This window comes from Euleptes europaea, chromosome 4 (genome assembly GCF_029931775.1).
Source record: "Euleptes europaea isolate rEulEur1 chromosome 4, rEulEur1.hap1, whole genome shotgun sequence".
In the NCBI taxonomy this organism is placed as follows: domain Eukaryota; kingdom Metazoa; phylum Chordata; class Lepidosauria; order Squamata; family Sphaerodactylidae; genus Euleptes; species Euleptes europaea.
The window spans coordinates 98,361,631-98,371,373 of NC_079315.1; the positions used below are offsets into that span (position 1 = coordinate 98,361,631).

General features: G+C 41.5%; 1 pseudogene; it reads left to right on the forward strand.

Annotated features, from left to right (window-relative positions):
• Positions 1-9,227: 9,227 nt before the first annotated feature.
• On the forward strand, positions 9,228-9,399 carry LOC130477201 (U2 spliceosomal RNA; annotated as a pseudogene).
• The last annotated feature ends 344 nt before the right edge of the window (positions 9,400-9,743 follow it).

The following is a 9,743-nucleotide window of genomic DNA, read 5'->3' on the forward strand; positions in this document are numbered from 1 at the left end:
GGCGGTACCAGTCAAAAGGCTGATCTGTAACGGGAAAAGCTTGGCTAGCTAAAATCCCACATTTCGTGTTGTATTGTAAGTAGAGGAGCCCTGCCACAATAAAGAAAGGAGCAACTCTGTATATTTTTGCTCTCTTCCAAAGGTAGAAGGAAGGCGTGCCTGTTGCCGAATCTAAATGTGAAGATCATATAAATCTTTCCCTGTTACAGACCCCTCACCATTGCTTGCTCTTGTTTCTTCATCCTACAGGCAACCTTTGTCTAGTGGCTCAGGACACTTAAGATGAAGTATTTACCCTTATAGTTTGGTATCAGTCGCTCCTTCCAGTGCTCCTAAATGCAAACATGTCTTGGTTTATTTCAAGGACAAAGCAAGGAACCAAAGTGTCGCCTATTTATTGCAACCACCTGCAAGTTCTCAAATATGCTCTCCTATGTGTTCTTTTCATGGCCGTCTCAAGCATCGTCGTTTGGAGGTGGCAGTTCTGGGGGAGGGGGAGAGACAGAGATGTGAACGGTTGACTTTTAACAGGTCTCCCTCCAACCCATGCCAGAAACATAGCTTATATATACTAATTCTAGGTGCCCTTATTAAAGAACTATTAACTAAAGGCCCACCCTAAGTTGTTATATGTTTTAGAAAATTCGTTGGGCAAAAAGGGAAGGTGGTTGGGTTGCAATAAAAGGTAATCTCTCTCCAGTTTTGTTCTTCCTTCAGGTCGCTAAACACCTACATTAAAAAAAATTGTATTCATGGGGTATGCTATATTTTAGGGGCTGTGGACATACCCACAGACAAACACATACCTGGTGTCTTTCACATATTCCACACTAATTTTGTGCTGTGCAAAATAGTAATAGTTCTCAGGGTCAAAATAGACATGATGGAAGCATTTCTGTGTGTTAAATCGTGGGAGTGTCCTTATCCATCATGCAGCGGAGAGGTTCTTAACCTTTTCAGCACTGTGAGCCTTTGAATTAACCATCAAAACTGAAATTAGCCCTTCCTCTTTATAAATGGTAAGTATGAAAAGGAGGAATCTGGAAAGAATGACAATCACATTTTATTTTCATCATGTGCTCAGTTCATCATGCATTCAATCGGGAACCACCAGAAAATGTATTCACATTACACATTAAGCAGTTCAGAAATTACATAAATAGCATCCCAATTACTATGAGCTATACACAGCAGTGTAGTCCACAGTCTGTAATCATTTAATCAAGCAAGTCATTAAGTCATTGTGATAAATCCCTGTACTACGTCTTTTCAAGAAGACAAGGCAAGATCATGTAAATATCATTGGAAAAAGGAATCAAAGTGAGAATCTGTTTGTTTCCCTTTCATGTCATTCAGCAATAAACAGGTAATATGTACGCAGGCTATCAATATAAGAGGAAAGGATGAATGAAGGTATAGTAAAGAATTACTGAGCAAAAGATAAAGTAATAGTGTAATCCTAAAAAGAGTTACCCCCTTCAAAGACCATTGACATCAGTAGCTCTGGAAGGGTATAATGTTGTTTAGGATTGCAAGGTAATTATCCTACTCCAGTAGATTCTGATGTAGCATCCACCTTGCATCCCATTACTACTCTATGTAGGATTGAATCTGTTTTAAGCCCCACCCCTAATATGAGTCATGTGGGGCTTGCCACACACAAACTAGGACAGGAGCAGCACGTGGGCTGTGACCCTAGAGAGAAACATTGCAACCATATGGCCACCAGCCATATTGCCTGCCGTGGCTGGTTTGCAGTGGTGTGTGTGCGACCCCTTTTGGGGTTTTCATGGCAAGAGACTAACAGAGAGGTGATTTGCCAGTGCCTTCCTCTGCACAGCAATACTAACCAGGGCTGACCCTGCTTAGCAGCTGAGATCTGACAAGATCAGTACTAAAACCACTTAAATCTACGCCTTCTTCTCCACACTGAACCTAGCTGGGTTACCTTTCTTAAGACTTGTAAAGGTGTGTTTTCCCAGCAATGGGATATCATTTTGTGGATTTAAGAATGTTTAATGTCTTGGCTAATTTATTGTATTGTGTTAAAGCTCAACTATTGCATTTCTTCCAATTATTTCCTCTCCTCTAGCCAAGTGAACAAATAATAAAGATATTTTCATTGGCCCTGTTTCCTGCAATGGCCAGGTAGCTCTTGAATAGGCATTGGGCATAGTTTAGGCATTGGGTGCACACATGAATAATTGACTAATAACAAGAGCACACAATTAAAAGAAATACTCCCCTTCAAAGGTGAAAGATTAACGTTAATGCTGTTAATCTATAATAAGTCACATTGCCCTCTGACTTTTTTCCTTTTCTAAATTGATCATTTTGTAGATCATGACAATGATGCACTGTAGTAGTTATGAGTAAGACTTCATAGTATATGTTTACTTATGTGTAATTAATCAACAGGCATTCAATAATACATCGACAAATAAAGAAGAGCATACTGAACTTCACTCTAGTCCATATTTAGTCCAAGTCTCTTAGTATCAAATCTGCAAATCAATTTCAGTTTAGCAGTGATCCTGGAATTGCTTCTGAGTTGTTTTGATGTGCCAATTTGATACTATTACTATTAGACTGAACAGGGACTAAGGATCATGACAGAAATTTCTGTAGCTCACTATAGACATTACCTCCTTTCTCAAGTTCATGTACATTGTTTAGATTCTTTCCAATCTGCTAATCATCAAAAGTTTGGAGTGGTTCGGTTTGATAGGATTGTTTATTTTTTTTCCACTGGATCTTCTTTTCCTTTGTGAAATATAATGCAGTGCACCTGTATCCTGGGAAACGGGATTTTCTAGCCTCTCTTCATTCTAATTACCTCCTCCTTGGTTTTCTGCTGTTTGAAGCTCTGGTGTATCTGTCCATCTGTCCCTACTAAATGGACATAGTACTTCATGCACCTGACAAAATGGGCTCTCCCAGTCAAAGCTGGGGAAATGGGGCAGGGGAAAAGAGCTAAAGCCTTCTCATACAGAAACCCCGTGCCTGCTATTAACCAAGAAAAAAATGTCTTGCTTGATATGACCCTGAGTGTGCTATTCCTTGTGGGCATGGTTTTGCCATCAGACTATCCAGGTCATGGCTGTATAAAGTTACACATTCAGGAGATTGAAGATGGTGGACATGAAGTGTCCTTTTTTAAATTTTTATTTTATAAAAGAGGGATACAGAAGGGAAAAGAAAGGGAAAGGGAATATGAGATAAAACAAATCATCGTCCAAGCCTCACATAGTTTAATTTTAAAAGAAAAATATTGTCAAATATGCTATCATTCATCCTAAACAACGCAGCGTCTTACCATTCACTAAAAAGCAAAACGTATACTTCCTCCCCCAAGCTTCCACATTAACTGTGCTTTAAAAATAACTTATACCATAACTTCTGTCAATTATCTTAAACATAGGAACGTCTTATATATCATTACAAGTTTCATTATAATACAACACTGCTGACTAATTTGTTACTTTTCTAATCTATTAAACTGTTTGTTTGGTACCTGAATAGTAATCGTAAAAAGGCTGCCATTTCAGCACAAATTCATCTGTTGGATTCATATTAACCAGTTGAGTCATGGATATGAGGTATCTGATGGCTGCCAGGCCTATACCTAGAGGCGAGCTCAACTGAATGGGAAAACTGTAACTGATATTTTTTGAGTGCATGGGTTGCTGCAATTTAATGTGAAAGACCATCTCTCTAAAATAGCATAATAAAACAATGTTACAGCAAAAATACATTTGAATTACATGGCTGTAATCACTGCCCCCCCTCCCTCCAGCTGGTTAGTCTATTTATATATTTATATTAATTTCTCAGCTGATGTATATTCATGGCTAACTGTTAAAACTAATATCACCACATAGCATTTCAATACATTTATTTTTGCAGCTTTATATCACTTCTTGGGAGGGAAGGCGGCATGGTATAGCCCGATTTAGTCAGATCTTGGGTCTGACCTGATCGTCAGATCAGGGTCAGTACTTGGAAGGGAGACCACCAAGGAAGAGAGACCACCAAGGAAGGCTCTGCAGAGGAAGGCAATGGCAAACCACCTCTGCTTCTCACTTGCCTTGAAAGCCCCTTGCTGGGGTCACCATAGGTTGGCTTCAACTTGACAGCACTTTACACACATATATATCACTTCTCCAAACAAACTCTCCAAGATAGTTCACAACAGACATAGTGCATAATCTATCATCTATGTATAACTAATGCATACATAACGTATGTATGCAATTCTTGGCAGGCGGGGTTACCAAGCCCTATTCTCCCTCTGCCTTCCCAAACGGGTGGATATTGTGCTAGGAACAAATGACCTACAACACATGTGTCTGCTACCTTAAACAGGAGGCCTGTCTATACCTCTTATGAGAGTGCAACAGCACCACTCATTTGCAAAACCCTGGTGAGCAAGGTAATTATGCTCTTAATAAGTACCACTTGCAAGCTGGGGCCCTAAGAATGCTACTTGATCATTCTAGAAGAGGGACGAAAGCTCTCCCATTAACATAATGGTTGAATATAATGTAATGCATAGGTACAATGCATACTTAGTTGTTAAAAAATGACAACTTCAGTAATGACTTATAGTAGTGCACATGGGAGGGAATAAGAGTTGCCAGGTCCCTCTTTGCTACAGATGGGAGGTTTTTGGGGCAGAGCCCGAGGAGGGCAGAGTTTGCAGAGGGGAGGGACTTCAATGCCATAGAGTTCAATTGCCAAAGTGGCCATTTTCTCCAGGTGAACTGATCTTTATCGGCAGGAGATCAGTTCTAATAGCGGGAGATCTCCAGCTACTACCTAGATGTTGGCAACCCTGGAGGGAATGGCCCATGTCCTTACAGTGTATTGAACAATATTTGGTGTAAATATGTGTGAGTGGAAAACAAGGACCTAGTATAACAGAGCATAATCAAAATAGCTGCAGTAAGACAAATCAATAAAGCAACGCGGAAAGAGACAAATCCATAAGAAGTCGAAACTTGGAACGCTATAAAAAGAAATAGGTGAGGTAAGCTTGTCATAAAAGCCCCAAATTTGTTAACTGCAGTACAAGTTTCTGTTTGCATATTGACAGACTTAGTGAAGAACAGCACACTCCCATTGGCATGAGACACAAAGGGGATTCAAGTATAAGGAACAGAACACTCAATATTCGATGTTAAGTATTCCGGCAATAATGGTAAAAAGCTCCATTTGGGAACCATGGGTATGCATCACTGCCATTCGCAAAACACAGAATGAACAATGGAAAGTACATTTGGCTCTCAAATGACCATGGAAGTCATTCATGTCCAAACCGTATCTTTTCATTTGCATTATTTGCTAAGCACTGTATAAAATTAGGCTGAGTGGGGAAAATCAATTACACTTATCAGCCAAGATTCCTTATTATGTTACGGCCTATTTGGCTTGGATGTGACCATAAAGTTGCATTTAATTAGTCCTCCATTTAGGATTATTAATGTTTTCAGAATCTAGAACAGTAGACATTGTTAAAGGCTAAGATGAAAAGGGCGTTGTGCTTGTACTTATTCTTATGCTACAGCAGGAATCATGATCTGCAATCACAGAAAACAATGCCTTGGCTCTTGTAACTTTCTTGAAAACTATTGCATGTCTCCAGCTTGGTGAACAGGGTGCAACCCACTGTGTTTCCCAAAGCTGATAAATAGGGTTGCCAGGTCCCTCTTCACTACTGGCAGGATATTTTTGGGCAGAGCTTGAGGAGGGCAGGGTTTGGGGAGGGAAGGGACGTTAATGCCAAAGAGTCCAATTGCCAAAGTGGCAATTTTCTCCAGGTGAACTAATCTGTATCAGCTGGAAATCAGTTGTAATAGCTGGAGATCTCCAGCTAGTACCTGGAGGTTGACAACCCTACTGATAAAGATTATAGGTAGCCATGCTGGTCCACAAAAAAATTCCAGGATGCCTTATAAGAAACAAAATTCTTTCTTTCTTTCTTTCTTTCTTTCTTTCTTTCTTTCTTTCTTTCTTTCTTTCTTTCTTTCTTTCTTTCTTTCTTTCTTTCTTTCTTTCTTTCTTTCTTTCTCTCTTTCTCTCTTTCTCTCTTTCTCTCTTTCTCTCTTTCTTTCTTTCTTTCTTTCTTTCTTTCTTTCTTTCTTTCTTTCTTTCTTTCTAAAGGGGAAATGTGGGCAAGCAAGTAAAGATTCAACTCATCATACTGATGACACTTTCCATATTTTAAATTCCTCCTTTAAAGTAACTTAGCAGCAGCCTACACTCTAACAACATGGGTCTGCCACCATCATGGCTACTTTATCCCTCTGGAACTTGTTCCTTGCAGGAAGTGCTCTTTCATCTTATCCAGCTGAGGTAGGGACGCCAACCTCCAGGTGGGACCGTCAGAATTAGGGTTGCCAGCTCTGGGTTGGGAAATACCTGGAGATTTTGGGGGTGAAGCCTGAGGAGGGCAGGGCTTGGAGAGGGGAGGGACTTCAATGCCATAGAGTCCAGTTGCCAAAGCAGCCATTTTCTCCAGGGGAACTGATTTCTATCACCTGGAGATCAGTTGTAATAGCGGGAGATCTCCAGGCACCACCTGGAGGTTGGCAACCCTTCCCGAAAGGACACCTCATCTCCAAACTACAGAGATCAGTTCCCCTGGAGAAAATGGATGCTTTGGAGGGCGGGCTCTATAGCATTGTATGCCAATGGGGACTCTGTACTCCCCAGGCTCCATCCCCAAATCCCCAGGAGTTTCTCAACCTGGATCTAGCAACCCTCCCCTCCCCATCCCCCGCCGGTGGTCGGGGGGACCTGGCAACCCTAGGCTGAGGAACATTAATACCCATCAGTAGCAAGGGCCTTGCTATCAAGGCTGAATTTCCAGATAAAGTTAGATCAAATGATCTCTTTTCAGTCTCCAGGCAACCTAGTTAGCTTTAGCAGCCCTTCTCTCATCCACTGGTAAATTTGGGTATGCTGTGGCTGCTTAGAAATCTAGCTTTCGTAGCCCATTCAGCTGATTTTCCTGAGCAGAACTCAGACATTTCATAGAACAGGCCTAAAAAAGAGAAGTGTCATCTGAAAAAGAGGATGTACAGCCACTGTACCTAACAAGTTACTCTATTTGCTTTTGCAGTTGTGGGCAGGTTACAGAAAAACAAGAGGTAATGCCCTATTAATAGCTGGTTGGTATGCTCATCTTGTTGGGTCAAAAACAAACAGGCCCAGGCTACTGATTCAGAAGGTAGACACCAACCAGGATTCTAATAATTGCTAAGCTGCAAAGCTCGCAGTTTCCTTTAGGCCAGTCACTATTTCTCAGTGTGATTCTACCTTACAAAGTCCTTACAGCTTAAAAAGGAACAACCATGATATATTCTAGCCCAAGGTCTCTAGAGGCAGGCCAAGATACAAATGTGGTAAATAGTCATGGCCTGTGTATTATGCTATCTGGTGAGACTGCATGGTTTAGTGGTTATAGGGTTGTCCTAGGATCTGGGACATCCAGGTTGGAAAACCCACACTTGTCATGGAAGCTTGCTGAATGCCCTTGTACAAATTCCCTTTCAGCCTAACCTAATTTACAGATTTGTTGTTGTGAGAATAAAACAGAAGACAGAGAACAAGCTCCTTTGGGCCTCTGTTGGAGAGCAAAGCAGGGTATAAATATTTAAATAAATAAATAAGTGTGCTACAGCCACGACACTTGTTGTAACAGGACTATTTATTGAAATCCATCTTCTAGGTAATAATAATTTGGTTATATACATACTGAAGCAGCTTGTTCTACTTATTTTTTCCACTGCTTTTCTTTTCATTGCTATTTGAACAAATAAAACTCTCATTTACAAGGCACAGAGTGACAACTGATACAAATGCTGTCCTTTGCCAAAGTACTCCTTGGCCTATTAAACTCTCTTTGCTTAATCCACCAGATGCACCTGTCAGATGAAGAGAAGGCTGATTAACTAATGTTAGAAGTGTTTTCCGAAAAGATGACAAAAGTCTGAAGAAGTGAAGGACAAAGCCTCGTCTGCTTGTGCTTATTTGTACCCAGTTAATGTAACATATGTACTTAAGAGGGATGTTTCCTTAAAAGCACAATAGAACGCGTGCAGAACCAAGTCCCAGCTTCGGTACTGCCTCTTGGCTGCTAGCCACTCCGCTATAAACCCAGGTCAGATGCTTCATGGGAAATACTGTGCTAATATGCCAGTTTATCTTGTAAGATGGAGACGTTCTGCCAGGCCTATGGTTGAGGGCAGCGATGGTTCCATCATGACCAGCCTCCCTGCGCTCACTACACTACCTGCCTAATTTTCTGTATTATATATATTGATTTATCTTCCGCCTGGTAGGGTGTCCAACCTGCAGGTGGTGGCTGGAGATCTCCCACTATTACAACTGGTCTCCAGCCAATAGAGATCAGTTCACCTGGAGAAAATGGCCACTTTGGCAACTGGACTGTATGGCACTGAAGTCCCTCTCTTCCCCAAACCATGCCCTCCTCAGGCTCTGCCCCCAAAATCTCCAGGTATTTCCCTTCCCGGAGCAGGCAACCCTACCACTTGGCTATGACGCTACTGGTACTAATGTTAAAGGCGTCGTTGATTTGTGGCTTAGTTGCGTTGTTAAAATGGGTTACTGAGTTTAGTATTATTTATTTATTATATAATGTTACATTTTAACTGATGCAAGCCGGCCTGAGCCCAACCTCGGTTGGGAAAGGGTGGGTTAAAAATCCAATAAACTAAATTAAGCTAAACTTTATTCAGTAATTCCTTCCTTCCTTCCTTCCTTCCTTCCTTCCTTCCTTCCTTCCTTCCTTCCTTCCTTCCTTCCTTCCTTCCTTCCTTCCTTCCTTCCTTCCTTCCGAAGCTGCCTTATACTGAATCTGACCCTTGGTCCATCAAAGTCAGTGTTGTCTACTCAGACTGGCAGCGGCTCTCCAGGGTCTCAAACGTCATCTACTTGCTTAATCCCTTTAACTTCCTTCCTTCCATGCTTCCTGGCATTTTTTAGCCAACGTTTCTCCCCCTAAGAGACCCAAAGCGATGTACAAAAAAAGTATGAAACTGCAACAACAAACAAACAAAAACACACCAACTAATAGACAAACTATGCACAAACATTGCACAAAGGAAGAACGTGCAAACCACTACAATAATTTAAGCATAGACCAGCCGAATCAACCCTGGCGACCAACGGGGTGACAGGTGTCGCAGCCAGATCGCCCCCACATCTCTTCTCGGCCTTTTGGCTAAGATCAAGTGTAGTATCTTAGTAAACTGAATGTGGGAGTGTTAACACATTAACACCTTTCTAAATCCATTGACTTTGATGGCATTAGGATGCTATAACTCTGTTTAGGAATGGCATCGTAAGAGATTAATTGATTAAAGCTCCATAATTGCTCAAATGATATGATATGCACGTAGAAATAGTTTGGAACAGAAGGCATGCTTTCTCTGTTTTTAGATAGCACGTGGCCTGGGTGAGTTCATGACATTTTGCTGGCCTAAGCTAAGCAAGTAAGCAGGTACATCTTCCATCCATTGTGGGAGCAGGATGATCCCCCAGTGGTGCCACCTGGACCTCTGGAATTTGCCTTGGACGCAGTTTCTGGTTATGCAGGTCTGGAGAGAAAACAATGGACATGGGTGATAGGGCTTTGTGAGGGTTTATTCAACCAACGGCAACTACGGCTACCTGAGATCAGTTCCAGAATTGATGGGATCTGGTGTGGAGCAACAGAT